Source organism: Bombus huntii, chromosome 7, assembly GCF_024542735.1.
Source record: "Bombus huntii isolate Logan2020A chromosome 7, iyBomHunt1.1, whole genome shotgun sequence".
Taxonomy (NCBI): Eukaryota; Metazoa; Arthropoda; class Insecta; order Hymenoptera; family Apidae; genus Bombus; species Bombus huntii.
In genome coordinates this window covers 15016401-15034193 of record NC_066244.1, presented here as the reverse complement: position 1 = coordinate 15034193, position 17793 = coordinate 15016401, and the positions used below count along the sequence as shown (strand labels likewise).

Genomic DNA, 17793 nt, shown 5'->3' with positions numbered 1-17793 from the left:
CTAGATCGTACGAATTTCTTACGAAAATCGGAAACTTCAGAAATGGTCGTTTACATCGGTTTCATCTAAACTAGTTCAAATTTTATTTACTTTAATTACAGAAAATTATACAAATAGAAAGTATTTACACAGAAACATTCAAACCAACATGTAATTAATGTAATTCGCTTTTAAAGTAACAAATTTATAATATTTGTTATTGATTCGTAAATTATCTTGTCCTTCGATCTAAATGATCCTTATTTATAATCGAAGAAGTATTTGTAATCGTAACGGTAGAAATGAAGGATTTTCAAATTGACCAAGGTCAAGAACTCGTTGATTTTCTCGGAAGCGAGAAGCATCGTTGATAGGAGTAATTCGCGGCAGTTAGTATCTCCATTCGTTAAACGCAATTACACATAGACTCCTGCAAGACACGCGTCGATTAGAATCTTTGCGACGCGGCGGCAGGATCGATTATTATCCTGCCAGCTGGATCTTATCGCATCCTGTTCATCGCGTTGTTTGTTCCGCCCTGCTCCGCTCGTATACAAACACACACGCAATGCTGTGCAACTGTGCACGATTTTTTCCTTAATTTTATTGTATACTGGGTGTTTTACAGAAATCGAAAGTTATACAACTGCAGTTTATATCGTAGGAAGCAGAATAAAAGTTTCATTAGGCAAAATATATCACACAAACAGTATAAAAAAGAAAAGTGAAAGTAATACGTACTTCTTTTAAGACGGAAAAATGTATCAATTAGTGTATAGAAAAATATACCAAGTGATGCATCACTTAAAACAAACTACTTAACGATATATTTTTTCTATCTTCTGCTATTTTAAACCTAGCTGCATAAGACACCCTGTATACAAGTATTCATAGCTTCTAAATAATCGAGAAATCCGGTTATTTGAATAATTTACCATAAATTCATAATTTACTAGTAATTGAATAACATCTCTAGTTTATTCTTACAAATAGTGATAACAGGAAGGCAGTAGAGTATTTAAAAATGAATAAAGAGGATGTGCATGATACTTGCACGATCGATACAGTTAAAAATATAGAATTCCATTATTCCAAATTAAGTCATTCCAAATTCATCTACTGATTTTTACGTAATTAGTTATTTCGATCTTATCGATGTTGATTTTAGATTTTTAAACTTAACATAGTTTAAATCTATGATTCTGTGTTCGTATAGTTATTTACATGATTCAGCCGTTTAACTACTGAGTAATTATCGACGATTCGTCTAATTAAAGTAATCCTCGGTCATATAAATAGGTCGCGTGATTTACGTCAAAGAGAATATTAATTTGGCAGAGAAAAATGCTTAACTTTTTCAGCCCGTTATGAATCCATATATGCGTTACGAAAAAATTGTTCATAGCGTCGTAAACCCATTTATGCGTTCGCCTGCAACCATTCAATGAGCGTTATGAACCTATATGCACGTACGTCCAATACTATCTTTGCTCTTGTGCCTGGAGATAATAAAAACAGTAGGAAGAAACCGTTTTATTGTGCCACGCTTGATGAATTTTCAGTTTCTTATTCTTTCTTTATTTAGTTCTCGTCCAAAGAATTATTATACTGGGAAAATTCATTAATTTTGTAAGTACAAAGATGTAATTCGTTATTTAAAGTGCCTATAATAAATTCCACAATCAGAGTAAATGAATAATAAATATTTAAATGTCTATAATAATTCTATTTTTAATTCATTTAATTTAATATATAATTACAGTACGTTTTTAATTCATTCCGTTCAAGTTTTTGCATTTAAATAATAATAGTGAAAAATTCAAATAATAATAGTGAAAATATTTCAATAGTGAAAAATTGTTGTAAACAACGTATGATAAACGCGTTATCGAATATCGAATATCTTGGCGCTGGAAAGGTTAAGCGAGGTACATAGATTGAGGAAAGGATTCCGTTAATCGTGTCAATTATTAGCGATACTTTATTAATTTTCTAGTAATAGAAAATACAAGTGGAAATTAATATCATAAATGTATCTTGAAAGCAACGTAGCGCGTGAATAAAAAGAACATTTAAAATTGAAAAGAAAATTTAGTAATTTTTCAAACACTCTATGTTACAACAGAGCGATCGATAATTTCCAGTAAACGATCGACGAGCGTTCTTGGCTTAGGATTGCATATTAATATGTTTTAAAATAACGTCATCCTTCTTGTCCATTCCGATCATCCGTCGAGTGAATTTATAAGGAAAAAAGGCGTAGGAATTAGCGTCGATTGTGTAACGTTCGCCATGGAATATCCGGTTCTTTCGCGTTGCGTTGGCGTCTCTGAAATAATTCGCGAATCGTAAAGTTCACTGCAACGAAGCACTAGGCGAGTTGATTGTTTACGAGTTCCACAGCCTTGTAGCGAGATGAGGAAAGAAAACAAATTTCAAAAAATTCCAAACATCACGCGTTACACAGTGAACAAAAAGTTTCATAAAACGAGGGAGAAATAATTTTAGATTAATTTAATCTGCAACTGGTATGGTGTTTATATATTTTGTTACGCAGGCTGTACGGCGGAAATTCGCTGGAGTTTCAATAAAGTTCACCGCAGAAATATTATTTAGGTAGTACAAAAAACAGGAGAAAGATAACATCACAGATATTTTATTTAATTGCTCGACGCAAAATATCTTCTTTTCATTGGAACGATCAGTGAAAATAGATCTGATATATCTTTTGTAAAATGACCGAATAGTTTTACAGTAAAGAAACAACTACGATGGAATTAGGTCCTATATATAGATTCAGATCATCTTTTACAAGATTTCAGTGAAACATATCGTAGTTTGAATCCATAGAGAATAACGGTCATGATAAAGAAATTTCAAAATTCTACGCGCATTAACTAAATAATTGAATGATTAAAAACAAACATGCATGCAAACAAACATACAGCATGGTTATATTCTAGGTTTATCGCATGATAAAAAAATCTAAACAGTTAGTGATTAAGGAACTCCTGATTGGTAAATTTTACTAAGATAAGCGAAATGATTATCAGAGATCGGAGTATTAGGTCCAAAGTGGTAACAAACTTAGACTTCGTATTTGCTTGTTTGGATAAGAATTATTCCAAACTTTGGTCTTAGACGAGTCCAATTAAGGAAAAATTTTCGTAAGTTTCTAGAGCGCGCATATGGTTTCCATCTTTTCCTCTCTCGAATTCCGCGAACAAGCAATGAGTTCTATATTCGACCTAACGTGAAAGTATACGTACGTCCTTGGCGCAATAAACGCTACTTTCAGCTGGAACAAAGAGTAGCACGCAATAAAACGTCGAGTGCTGCTCGGTCTGCACTCACTTCCCCGTTACGTTCCATACGGCTTGTCCCCCGATATATTTTATTAAACTCGAAATGACGAATTCACGCGAACAGAATAGAGTGATTCATTCATCTATTTTTGATTGGAAAACTAACCACACTGAAAATGGATCCTGTTGATGCTTGTAAAAATTTTACAACGATGGATGAATCTTCCAAACGACATTTCGTACAAGATTTTTTAGATTTTCTTCTTTAATACTTCAACCTTCTAATCTCATATTTTTTCCGGTCTAAATACCCAAAAATAAGTAATCCCTTTTTTTTATTGAGAAGCTAGAAACGGATCTTCTTATTGACTATAAAGATTTTACGACGATGGATCAATTTTTTAGATAGTATCGTGTAAAATATCTCTTACGTAACTCTGGAATTTGTATCGTTTCTTGGCTTAAACATCGAAAAGTAGTCGATTTTCGTTCTTCATTGGAAACCTAAACTTGTCGAAAATGGATCTATTAATCGTGCACGCGATAATTCTGTGATTTGTGAATCAATTTTTCATTTCGTAAAAGCTTTTCCAAATTTCCTTACGCGATAATTTGAACCTTCTAATCTCACGTATTCCAACACACGATTTCAATTCTTCTCGTTAACCAACAAATCTATACGCTCAAATTTAATTGTCCGAGCATAAATTCTATCCAAATAAAATTTTATTTATCGCAATAAAAATCGTTCTCAATGTACGATTTATTAAATTCCAGCTAACAATGAGTTTTTATCGCCTATCCATATGATTAGCAAAACGTTAAGCCAATCGTACAAACGCTTACGGCTTAACCTTTCAATTTCTCTCGTTGCTAACGAAACACGCAAACGTACGTTAATTGGAATGAAATTATTCAGACGTGAACTTTGATTATTATTGAAACTGAAAACACGTATTGTACGAATGATGCATGCGAGCTTCACGTGCAAACTGTTCTGCTTTTTAATGCATTCGAACGAATAGAAATCTTCCGTGTATTAACGGAAACGGAGTTCGTGACAGTATCGATTCCTTTGACTACGTTCCCGAGTAAGCTGTATTTACATAGCGTGGCTATCGTTTTCAACAAGTCGACGCCGTTATGCGACGTTAAATGAACGTCGAAAGGCTTCTTTTTATTCCTTCTACGTTCCTTCTTTGCCTGTAAGATTTTACACGTCGGTAAAGCGATTCGTCGAGTCGTTGAGTAACATACATATGCTTTCCATATATTAATCACGCAAAGTAGTGAGAGAATGTACAACAGAAAGCGATAGTAGACAACGACGAAGCGTTCCTCGCTTTTTAATCTTGGCCACGCAGCTCGCTGCGAAGATAAGATTATTTAATTTGTGTCGGCCGTTCGATCGGGACGCGTCGCGGAATGTCAAGCGGATTCCCCGTTAAACGCTGTAACACGCGTAATGCCAGCTTGCGTTTTGGCACGCTGGCTTGTTCAATTATGCAGTCAACAGGTTGTCTTCGACTACGAGTAAACTTGTACCACAGTAGCAATTAAATCGTTGAAATATCTTTCTATTACTTTAAAGGGGCTGTGTGGTGCGGTTTCTTTCGTTTTTTGGCAATTCGTGTAAACGAAAATGAAACTTTGAGATTACGTTACGATACTATGTAAAGCTAAGAGTTTTAGAATGCCATGCATTATGTGTAAAAATATAAAAATATCTACGGTATAGTACTCTTTACGATATTCAGTAGACAAGAGAATTTTTTTTTAAATCTTGATGATGTAAGATAATTCGTTGGAATTTTCTACGGAATATTGTCATGTGTTTGCCATTATGAGAAACGTGTTATATACTTTCAAACGATAAAAACGTATCTCAGTAGAGAAATTATAACTTAGTCAATTATGAAACTAAAAGTATGATAGGGTACAAAGTAAAAACGCGTGAATGTATAAATTCAAATTGAAACAATCTTGTCTATGATTATCGACGTGCCCCAATATATTGCAAAATAATGTGTGTTCGATGCCTGTTCGATAATATGTACAATGTACGTGCTTCGTCGGTCGAGAAACGAATTTAATTTGATCTGACGAACGACACGGATCGATGATCCGTGTTGTTAGAACGATTATGACATCCGGTGTTCGAGAATGTTGCGTTCTAACAACGCGACCTAGGGCAACAACGACGGCAGGCTTGGGTGCAACAGGCCGTTTTTTCTACGTTAGCATAATCCCACGGTGCACTTTTACGTCTTCTCTCGGCCTGTTGTCGCCGTGAAATCGCATTATTCTCGTTTCGCTATTTAATTTTCCCGGTTCGAGTTCTCGCGTTTTCAACATTGTTGAAGGTTACAAGCTGTGACGCTTCATCTTAATCCCCTGGCAATCTTATTGCTGTGACTTCGAACTTCCGCTTCTAAGGCTATTACTAACGTTTCCTTGCTGATTTCATATAATTCGCGTAATTGTTGTTCGTGCGTAGATTATAAGTCGAGATATTAATTTCATTTTGTTTATTTATACGAAGATTATTAGCATCTCTTTCGTTGAACGATTTTGCTGTTATTGGCACGTACGTTAACGTTGTTCCAATTATTTGAAACTTGTTTAGCCTTTTAGGATTGCGTTTCGCGAGAAGATTTAAAAAGACGATGAAAATATTTCGGATGAAAGAAATATTTGTAGTTTCTGGGGAAGAGTAGCTAAAGTATTGGAAATAGAAAGTTATTACATCAGAATTGGAAATTAAATAATGAATTGAAATTTCCATATGATTTTTACCTGTTACATTGTCGACTCGACTGGAAAAAAGGATTTCTGGAATTTTTATCTTTGCTTCCTCGTGTTTGAATTAACGCAGAAGAAACGATCCATCGATTTGTTCGATTCTTCCTTATTGCAAGGCCAACAGGAATAAAGTTTGCGTTAATCACGATCGCTTATTTGAATAAAAAATGACATCTTTTCCTGTTTATTCCGCACAATGAAATTTTGTTCTAATCTTATTGATTGCACAGCCGCGAATCCGACCTGCAAACGTGCGAACTTGGTGTGCGACTGTGCGAACGTGAACAACGAATTTTTATTTCTACTTCCAATTCAACTGCATTATGCATCGCGCCGTGTAGCGAAATATTAATAGCATGTTCATGCTATCGATTGAATAGGATGTAACAACTCGGTGTTTAATCGATTCTCAATAATTACGCATGGAACGTTACTTTCGATACTTTAGACATTAAGACGCACACAGTTTCAGAACGTTTGAGCGAGAATTTACAGCGTTATTTTTCTCTGCACCTAACGCTACATAAACTCGCGCTTAAAAGCCCTAAAACGTCTCCTGTCTTTTCTATCTATCTTTAAATCTATGAATTTTAAATTGTATGCATTTTTGGATAAAATCTGTTTACGTTTGATTGGCAACTAAGTGTTTGTGATTTTTGTCAATACCACCTAATGACAAAATCTGCGATCACTTACTTTCCAACCCAGTATATCGTATAAAACATCAAATTAATCGATCTATTACAACCACGCGTAACTCATCCATCGTTTTTCCCAAGAATTGGAAAAACGTGTCAGACTAGGCTAGCACAGCGTCATTTTCATCCATCGAACGAAACACTGTGCGATTAGAATTCGAAAGGCCGATGCCCGTGGAGAAGCCAATTTCTCGAATTCTAATCCCGTCACACGCCTCGCGCAAGAAAGTTTCGTTTCTGCGCTCTGCAACAAGGTAGCGAATTATCTTGCGCTCGTAACAAAGTGAACGAAAGGAGGAAGTGCAGGATGAGTGAAAGGCCCGCGAAATTTGCCGGCTGCATAGCAATATCGGAGTTCGATGTCCGCGTGATCGGACTGAACTTTGAAAAAACAACTACCAAATTGATAAGACACTGTGGCGCAACTAGGTTGCTCTTCGAACGCGGCTATAACCGAACCGAAAGGAGGAAGTGAGATGAATCTGGTGAAAGGGGAATGGAGGAATATCGAGATGATAGGAGAGGAGGAACAGTAGTTGATTAGCAACGTAGACCAGCCTTTGGCGGTTAAAAATCGTTCGAGTGATAAATTGAATAGACGGGTAACAATACTGCGTGATATTGTGTATTAAGGAGGAGAAGGGGAGAGGCAGCGATTTATCTGTCGAAAAATGAGAGAACGAAGAAAGGAGGAAGTATCGAGACGAGTGAAAGGCGTGACTGGAAAATTCAGTGACTCGGAGGTTACAAATCTCGGACGATCGATGCACGTGCATATCGGATCGCGGTACGTCACATAACCAGTTCACCGTAATTCGTTCTTTCAATAGGAGATACAGGAGCGTGGCGACTTGTAAGGATGTGATTGATCGAAGACAAATAAGAAGCGTTTTTATTATATGTCTGTTACAAATAGATGGCAGATAGAACCACGAAAGAGGAAAAGTAGAAAATTGTTTTATCTGCAAACTATACTTTGGATATTTTCTATAGTTGTTCGTATTACGCGTATCCTCTGCATTTTACGTGCGATTTTGCAGTCTCGAATTTCCTATGATGCAAAAAACTCAGCGATCTAGCTATAGGAAACTGGGAACAGCCGGGAAAGGTGGATAGAACGTTGGATACTCTTCGCTTTAATCCGATATGCTTTATTTTACATTGAAATTTGCTAAACCGAGAAATAAATGAAAAAACTGGTATTTGTTATAAAGGAAAGAGAGAAGTCCGATATATTCGCGTAAATTTTCGTTAAAATCGACACTTGGTATAGGTTTTTTTTTGCACGAGGTGTCGCAAGCTTTGGGAAGAGGACACCACATGGCTCGCTTTGTATATTCTTCGTCCGACGTTATTCCCCCGTTTTGCTTTAAAATCACATATCCCGTGACACGATGTTATCTCTTAAAAAACAATTAAATGGAATTACGTTGACTGTCGAGGTTGCATAACCAGCAGTAAACTCTACACCGTTACCATCCAGGAAAAAGATACGGCAAGTCGATTTTTGTTGGTTCTTTGATTTTTACGTTATAACGATGAAACATTACGGGACATAATTCAACTTTTATGTGAGAAATCAATAACTGATTTAATATCGTAAATTTAATCTTGTAACGTTCGGTATCTTGAAAATATTCAACAGGCTAACAAAAACACACGCATACTGAGTATGTACTCGGTCTTAAAAGCAAATAAAAATATAATAGGAGAATTGACTGGCAGCAGCGGAATCGTAAAATTGTTTTCCTGTAAAATATGAAAAAGTGATTTTCGTCACGTCATTTATCATGATTTTCTTCTGTCGACATCGTATACGTAGCGTACTGTATCGAGCACGTACGAGTTCTATTTCAGTTATGCGTATAAAATATACTGAAAAAGATAAATTCTCGCAAACGGAGAGCAGATAACTGTAAAACAGATTAAAAATATACACAGATACGAGATAAAATCCGCCCCTGAGGTTCTTCCACGTCGAGCGAGTTTCGGTACAGTGATTTGAAATTTCAAGTGACCCGTGATTCTTTGACACACGGTTATCGTCGTTTGTGCAACACAAACAACGCATCACGTGCACCACACATGAATGGTTGAAACGCAGACGTATCGTGTCTAAAAGGCGCGAAGTACTACAATGAACCAGTAATTACAGTTATAATGACGCGTGAATTAAAATCGAGTGACGCGTTTGCACCTTTAAATATCATTAAGCGATTCGTGGAGCGTGAACTTGGCGAGCATACGTAATAATAGACCTAGGCAAGTATTATTTGAAATTAAGATAAAAAAATAATTATTTCAGACGATTCATTTCGTATTATTATCTTCTATACATTAACACTTTGATTACCAACACGGCTATCGTTGATCTACGTTGTTATATTTTGTAGAATTATTAAAATCAGATAAATTTCATGAACTGGACAATTTTATGGTGTAATATATTTCAATCTATTTAGGCTTCCAGAGTGAAATATGTAAAATTCGCATGACAGTCAACGTGTTCACACTGCTGTGATTCCCGAATTTTTACGTCTCAATTTTCAATTCATTTTAGCGAACGAAAAAATTCTCTACAGTTTTATATCGAGTTGGCCAACTATCATTTGGCAAAGCCGCAATCATTTAGTTGCCAACCCAATACCAGAACTATATATCTAATATAAAATCGAACCGAGAAATCGTGCATATCCAGGACAATGTTCTCATATCTTGCTCGAGCAGAAGATATTTTTCAACGTTAGAAAAATATTATTGGGTCGGAAATGAGCGAAAAAACGCGACAGAAATACATATATTTCCTAGTGATCTTAAAAGTGAATTGTCATAAGTATTCACATTCTCTTCCTCTCACTTTCATCTCCTCTCACCTTTCATTTAACCCAGCGACTAAAATAAAAGCAGTCAGAGGAATCGTCGTCTCCTATGGAGATTGGAAAAGGAAATTGATTTTACATCGCTACTGAACGCACGATCGATCGAGTCGCAAGAAAGAATCGATGTACTCGAAACGTGAATGTTACGCAAAGCGGTGTTTTTCGCGCGAAATCGTGATTTGCAACTTGACATTGGCCCGGACGTTCACGGACAATATTTCACGTAAGAGGCGCGCGTGTTCGCCTTTCACCGGGTCCGATAACGCGATATAATTAAATTTCGCGCAGTCAGAGAATTGATGGCCGCACGTTCGAAATCGCAACGCTCGCTCGGTCGTTGACACGAACGATGATGAAATTGGCGATCAATTGGCTACCCCTAACCGCGATTTTTTCCACAATTTCAACTGATATCGTCAGTGGGATTTTACTAGCCTGTGAATTTCAATAGTCGCAGGCTTGGTCAGTATTTATGGATCTTTCTGTGTAATAGGAATAAATTTCCTGATGAAAAAAATAGTTGATAACATAGTGAATGAAATTTTATACGAGTATTTTATATAATTTTATAAACAGTATGGATTTTATTATAGATTTTCGTTTATTGTATATTGACTAAGTGATTGCGAATTTTGTCAATACCACCTAATGACAAAATCCGCAATCATTTAGTTGCCAACCCAATACATTCTAACCTATGGATTCTAAAAATCATCTGTTATATAAATTCCATAGATTTCGTGTATGTTTCATATGAAACTCTAACGTATTATCCGGAGGAACGAATTCTTCCAAAAACGTGCCTGTTTTTCTAAAAACATTTATATAGACGAATCTTTCTCAAGATATCGATAAGATATTTGAAGATATGTTCGAGAGGCTTTGATTAATGTTTCTATATTATTTATAGAATATTATTCGTATGTTTATGGATGAAACACCAATCGATGTATCGTTACCCTGTTGCGTGTGTGTAAAATGTAGATGAACAAGGGAAGAGGGTGAGGATGGTTTTTGGTTGAGCGCGGCTGCCACGTGAACAATGGCGATCCATGAACGAAACAGGTCGTCACTCGCCGCTGCACAACGACGTGGGTTTAACGGATTGTGCGCTTCTCGAAAATATCGCTCCTCGTATCTGCGTTGTTGTGTAATGCTCCTATTACGATCGCGATACGGCCATTAAGCCGCGCGATCTCGACGATCGATCGAAAGGATAAAGATGGCTGAGAGAAGATCGTGGCGTAGATCTCCACCGATTTGTAAATCTCGTGAGAAAATATAGAAGACAAAAATTGCTTGGTAGATGCATATGAGGTAATTTGATTAGAAAGTTGTCTTTCAATGACAGATATCGACGAATAACTTCGTATTAGTAGATTGCAGATTTTTATGCAAATTCCCACTCGATTTTATGAATTCTTCGCTCTATATATTTTGCATATTTTTGTATAATATATGCAGATTTTCGTACGCTTAGATTTTCCATAACGCATATAATTAATTGATAATATAATTTCACGAATGTGTTTCCAACTCTGTACATTGCTCTTATAGCGTGCGATGCAGGTTTCAAACGCGTCTATTCGAAAAGTTAAAAGTTCATTATCCTTTATAATTGTAGTGTCGTCATACGAGAGACAATCGTGTAAATCATTGTGGAATTTATATTGCTGGATTTTGTGCGATTTAGTAATTTAACGATGGAATTTATTACTCGTAATTTATTATCGTAATTGCAAGGCTTTTCTATTTCTGTTTCAATGTTATTTCCATATTAGGATCGATCTTACACAATAGGCTGTTAATAAATTATACAATTTTCTCCGTCGGTATAAAATTATATATGCGTATGTATATATTTTGTTTAACAACCTCCAGAATTGTTTTTCTATTTTTTATATCCGACGATTTAATAGAATTTTTATAGAATGAGAAACGGGAACGTGTTCCATTAACCGTGTTTTCAAATTCTTCCTATTCTGGGTTTGAGGATAACCGTATCTCTCTGAAACGGATATCCGGACCATGGGTCACGCCGTGGGAGCTTCTGAACGTCAGATAAATTGAGCGACGAAGAATAGACGAAATTGCTATTTATACGCGACGTTTAGTAATTTAGATCGACGGTGATACGGATACGAACAAATATTTAGCAACGAGATTATCTGACGACGATAAGAAACTCGGTCAAAAATACTTGCTACTTTGTCTGATTACTCGACTGCGTAAAATTACTATGAACTTTTATGAATTTCCTAGGAAATTCAAATGCCTCGTGGATATACGAGTAATTTTTAGAAATCGTCGTTATTGCTTCCAGTTGAAAGACAATGTCTAACCGTTCGACATAACGTCGTTTGCCAGAGGAAATTTCATTTCCTTGAAAGTTAATTGTTCCCACTTTTCGATGTTTACATCCAGGTCCAAGGTATCGGTTCATCGATCGAACGAAAAGAATTACGTATTCCTCTGTATCGTACACAACGATGACCTTCTGCTCTTCGAATCGACGGTTAATTTAAATAATTGTTTGGTCGAGCGTTTCTACCGTATAATATATCGAACTTTCTAGCTAACAACAACTATACGTACATCCAGAATTCAACGTTCAATTAATCAATCGTACATTCTGTAATTCCGAAAAATTTTACCACCGCTAATTTCATCAACTCGTAAAAACGATCTAAATACAACGAAGTAAACACTAAATATTGCAAAATAACGAAATAACAACGAACGGCGCTTCTTCAAACGTTAGAAATCCCCAAGAGTCCCGACCTATGTACCGAGTTTCAACCAATTCACCTGTCGTCCCTCTTTGACGCTTCCTTCATCTTCAACGCACCTGCAAGCGCGTCAGAACGATTCACAACCGAGCTACGTCTCCGCACACGTGCGTACACACGTGCAGTACACATTGTGCAGTACACATTGTACACGTACGTAATATATACATAAGTAGCTGCAGTTAGAATCGAATGGGAAGGTTTTGCGGAGGAGGTGCAGGGGTTAATCTGTTGGAGGTCGAAACAGCGTAAAGGATACGCCAGTTAGCCTACACATTCGCATTGTTGCAAAACGTGTTGAGCGCGCCTCCCTTGACATTAAAACGTGCGCTTACGACGCGCGTTCCATCGCAAAAGCGTAATATATGCCCGCGCCTACCATCGATTCTCACCCCACTCCTTTTAACGTTCCATCATTTTGCTATCCTATCCTCTCTTTCTCGTGTTCCTTGTCTCATTATACTTAATAAGATGCATCTTACATCACGTTTCTCTTTCCATCTTTCATTGTTTTTCATTTCTTTTTTTTTTTTTGTTGACTTCTTTTTTTAACTTTGCTTTTCAAAAGCGCTTACCTCGATACATTCTATTTCCATACTTTTTAGCGTTCCATCGTTTTGCCATCCTTTCTTCTCCCTCGTGTCTTGTTATGTATATCTCGCGTTACGTATCTCTTTTATCTTTTTTTTTTTCTAACTTTTTCTCTTTATTTCTGCTTATCTTTTTTCTCGATCGATCGAACTTGGTAACGACGCGACGTTACCTGCGTATCTCCTGAGTCAAGCGCTCGCGTCGCACGATTTTCCCGGCCCCCTTTCCCCGCGACGCCTAAAAAATGCCGAATTGAAAGATGGAATCTTCGTGATTAGCAATTCAGAACGAAATAGAAGGAAGCGAGACAAAGCGAAAGGACAGGACTTGTAGAGAATTTTCAGTATCCGCGATAACTGACTCATTGTTGGACAATAAACGATCTTGCAAAATGATCTCGCACGAAGTAACACCACCGCAAAACGACTGAATCTTTCTATTTCAATAACGTTCTTAGCATGTCTTCGAGAAAAGAGGCAGTTACTTGGAGAAACTTCATATATTCCTCGGCTGTTGTTATTCGGATCAGTGCCCCACGAATGGCACGTGATCCTTTTTACGTCAGAGTAGAAAAAATACGAGGCACGTATACTCGCTTATCGACTTGTTACGAGTTTGTTGCCAGTAGCATACCACTTTTTCATCGGCCTCCTTTTCCTCATTCAACTATCTTTATCGCTGTGTTATCGATAGCGTAACATATTTGAACGATTTCAGCAACGGTACCGGATACGCTCATTTACTTTTCCAACTGTTATCACCGCCGTTACTTTCACTTTTCCCTCATTTTCCTTTTCCTTCGACCACCTTATCGACTCGTATCAGCCACACGTCATGCTCGAGGGAGGTCAAGTACGCGATACGTTGTTTTCTCTTTCTTCTCGACGCGATCGATCTTGCCCCAACGACGATTCTTACGATTTCACGATGATTTTGTGGAAATTCGGAGCTTGGACTTGTTCTAAGCCAAGATTTAATGAAATTTCCTGCCAATTTTTTTTTATTCGTTCCTTCAACTATTCTTCACAGTGAAATCGGTCTTTAGTTTCAGCTTCGTGTTTATTTAGTTGCGGACGATTTAGCGAATGATATCGTAACAGCTAAGATAGATGTTCTTGGAAATCTGGTCGTTAAACGAGAACAGTTTCTGTGGAACTTTTTATAATTTGTTTATTTGTATATTTTTAGGTCTTATTTTCTTAGTGTGTTGCAAGTAGTTCTACAACTTTCGGTTAAGACGTTGTTAAAAATAACGTACAAGATTGGACGTTATTAATATAGAAAGTTGGAGAAAATTCTTTTTAGGAAAAGAGATCGTCTGACCAGCTGATCAGCCAATTAACTGACGAAAGACTTTAGACCGATTCGTCGTACCGGAAGACGAATTCCGACGAAAAAGCTGAACAAAAGGCCAACAATACGATTTCTCTTCTAAAAATTCTACGGAAAATGGCCAATTATAGAAAGACTTACTTTATCAATGAAACTAATAAGCGTTTCTTCGAATGTCATTGAAACATGTCACAAAATGAATACGTACGCTTATCTACTTACATTTGTAACTTCCGATATGTTGTATCTAATCTCTTCGGTTTTTCAACAGTTTTCAACTGTTTCATTCAGGGTCAATATTAGCTAAAATAAAGATGGTTATTAGTATTGCTTGAAAAAGCGAGATAAGTAACAAATAGCAATAAGATAGCGTCTAGAAATGAGATCACGGACGCTTTATGCTGCAAGCTGTACGATTTTTTAATAAACGCTTCTTCTGTACTGTTATTTAGGGAAGGTCAGTTGAATTTTAAAAATCAGTAGGAAATTAGAAAAATATTAAAGAACTTATATCATAATATTACCTACACAGTGGCTGACAGAAGTACATTGATTGATCACAGAATTGGAACATTTATTCAAACGTATACTCTCAGAAGACACAATATATCTATTGCAAATATATATTTAATAAAAAATCAGTATTCAACATGAATGATCATGTTAAGCGTATGATACGTAAGTATTAAAGATGATTTCATTGAATTTTCAGATTTATTAGTATAATTGATAATTGGCTGTTTCAATGTCTTTGCGATGTATATATCTTGTCTATGATCTCTTCTACGTTCTCAGATTTCTTTCCATCTTTGTTTACTCATTAACAGTGCTAAATTACAAGATATCTCTCGTAACACGCATAATATACTCACAAAATATTCCCACAAATGTTCGAATACCTTTTTGCTCCATTGTATATCAACTACTTTAGCCAACTACTAGTAAAAAAAAAAAAAAAGGAAAAAAAAGGAAAGAACAGGAAACCGAAGTACATATGATGCAACTTCTGGGAGCATCGATCGTTCGCAGAATTGCTACTGATATTCATCTAAAGGTAGCGATACGTCGATGGCAACGAGGTCGAGTTGGAACACAATGGCCTCGTAATGACCGCTCGTAACCCGGCGATGACTTGCAGAACGAGTTTCCAGCGAGCGCTTTAGAGATTAATTTCACTGACGAAAATCACGCCGGCCTAATGATTCTTCGCGATGCCATTGACTTCTTTCGTCCTCTCGAGATGCAACACGTCGTTATTACAACGTTACCATAACACGTCGTGCGTCAGACTGTGAGATAATACATAGATCGTTGCGCAATAATTCTAATAAATTGAATTTATTTATCGCCAGAGTACAGGTGTAACGTGCATTCTGCGAGAAGGATACTCGTCCAGATGGTATCGAGCTAACGAGCCGTTTTACGAGCTCCGAGATAAATCTTTTTACCGATCACCGCTCGATTCCGCGCGATTACAAATTTTATTTCGCTGCCATTAACAGCCTATAAGAGTAGCATTTGCACAAATTATTGCAAGTAGTACGCAAAATACAGCGGAAATAGGAGGAGGATGTAGAACAAGGAAATTGCGTTGGGCAAGTTTCATTTCTGAGAAGACAGAATTTGTAAATTCCAGTCGAACATACGCGTGTTTGGCTAATTTTCGATTGGTCAGTAGTAAGCGATCGGATGCAAGTCGTTACACGCGCGAGAATAATAAAATGCCACTTGGTAACGTTACGATGCGCTATAGGCTCGTACTGTATCAATTTCGTACTGGATCATCGTGAACAGATTTCATGCTACAGAAATATTCCTATATCTCGTACAGCGTTCTGGTAGGAAATACGCTGTTTGGATAATGAAACGTTCATAGAACTCGCGATAGAACTCCCAATTACAATGCGCAGTGGTGTGCAACGAGTTTTTCGAACCGAAAGAGATCGCGTTTGCACGTGCATCGTTATAGCAAACAATAATTCGAGATTTCCAAATGGCCAGCAGCCAGGTGAGAATGAAATAGTTACGCGGACTACAAATCAGGAAACGTATAAAATAGCGAGTTTTCTCGCTAGAGAGCGAGAAACTGCAGGAGGATTAAATCGCGATGGTTTCTATCATTTTTCTGTCTTTCGACTGGATGTAGTAACGGACGACTGACGACTAACCATTAGAGAAATTGCAAAATTTGTGATTTTGCAATAAGCAAAATTTGTTTGCCGTTTATCGTCGCTGCGCAAGTTGTTACAAGTTGCAGAAACGATCAGACATTGTTAAGAAGAAAAATCTGTAATTTTATATCTGCAATTTTCAACAGTTACGGGATTGTGTCATAGTTAACGGTGCAAATTAGAGTTCAGATGTGACGAACGTAGATTGCAAATGCTCGTTTATTGCAATGGAAACGGATACGCATTACAAATGATACCGCGTTTAGTTTCGTTATTAAGGATAAGTGTGTCGCAATGAAAGTTCATTTCGCGGATATTACAGACGTATTACGGTAAAAATTGATCTTGTATGTTTTACAAATATCGCAGACGTAATGCGAAAAGGTTTACCTTTACGCGTGTCACGAGCATTGTATGCTGCGATAAAATTCCCATTTCTTAAATTCGATTTACAAAAAAAAAAAAAAAAAAATAACTCGACAAATGTCCTCTTATAAATTATTCTCTAAAATATCGAACATAATCTTCGAATTAATTCGATCTCGTAACCTCGAGTACCACCAAATACCAGTTAAATCTACCGTTTCAATATTTTCTATCTCTCTATGCTATCTAATCCACGGTTACCTGTTCGTACGACATACAGACCATTCGTAATTACTCGAGCAATTTGAAAAAGTCGAAAAATCAAAAATATATAAAATCTTCGTTTCTGAAATTCCTACGATTACTGCTGCTGCAAGTACTTCTTCAAATAGTCAACGAGACAATTTTATTCGTTACTCTCTCATTTATCTATTATCGCTTTCCCCTGTCATATTCTCGTAATTCTAATAAAGTCTCGTTACGACCAATGGAGTTATTAACCTTCGAAATCTTAGAAAGTAACAGGCATATCTTTGGAACGGTGTCTCCTGGCACGGTGTCAATTATACATAGTGGCACGCACGAGCACAGAGATTTAGAACGTTCCGAGGCGGAGTAAGACGTAAAGGTGTGCACGAGCTCGCGGGTTCGAAACAGGTGACTGCCGTTTATGGTTAGAGCGCATAATTAATCGGCCGTCTAAATACGGTGCACGAGGCGAAAGACTTACCTTCTCGACTTGGCGTGGCCAATTAAAGAACGTGGAATATCGGCCAGCGTAGGAAACACCTGGATGAGAGGCCCTGTTGCACGCGTTCAAACCACTTTCTTCTTCTACCCTGCGTGCCTTCTTGTTCCTGCTGCCGCTTTTTCCGTACCAG

At 37.0% G+C, this 17793-nt stretch overlaps 1 protein-coding gene across 2 annotated transcripts in view; it reads left to right on the top strand.

Annotated features, from left to right (window-relative positions):
• The window catches only part of LOC126867893 (terminal nucleotidyltransferase 5C), a 161865-nt gene that overhangs the window by 82186 nt on the left and 61886 nt on the right, over window positions 1-17793 (top strand). The window lies entirely within an intron of this gene.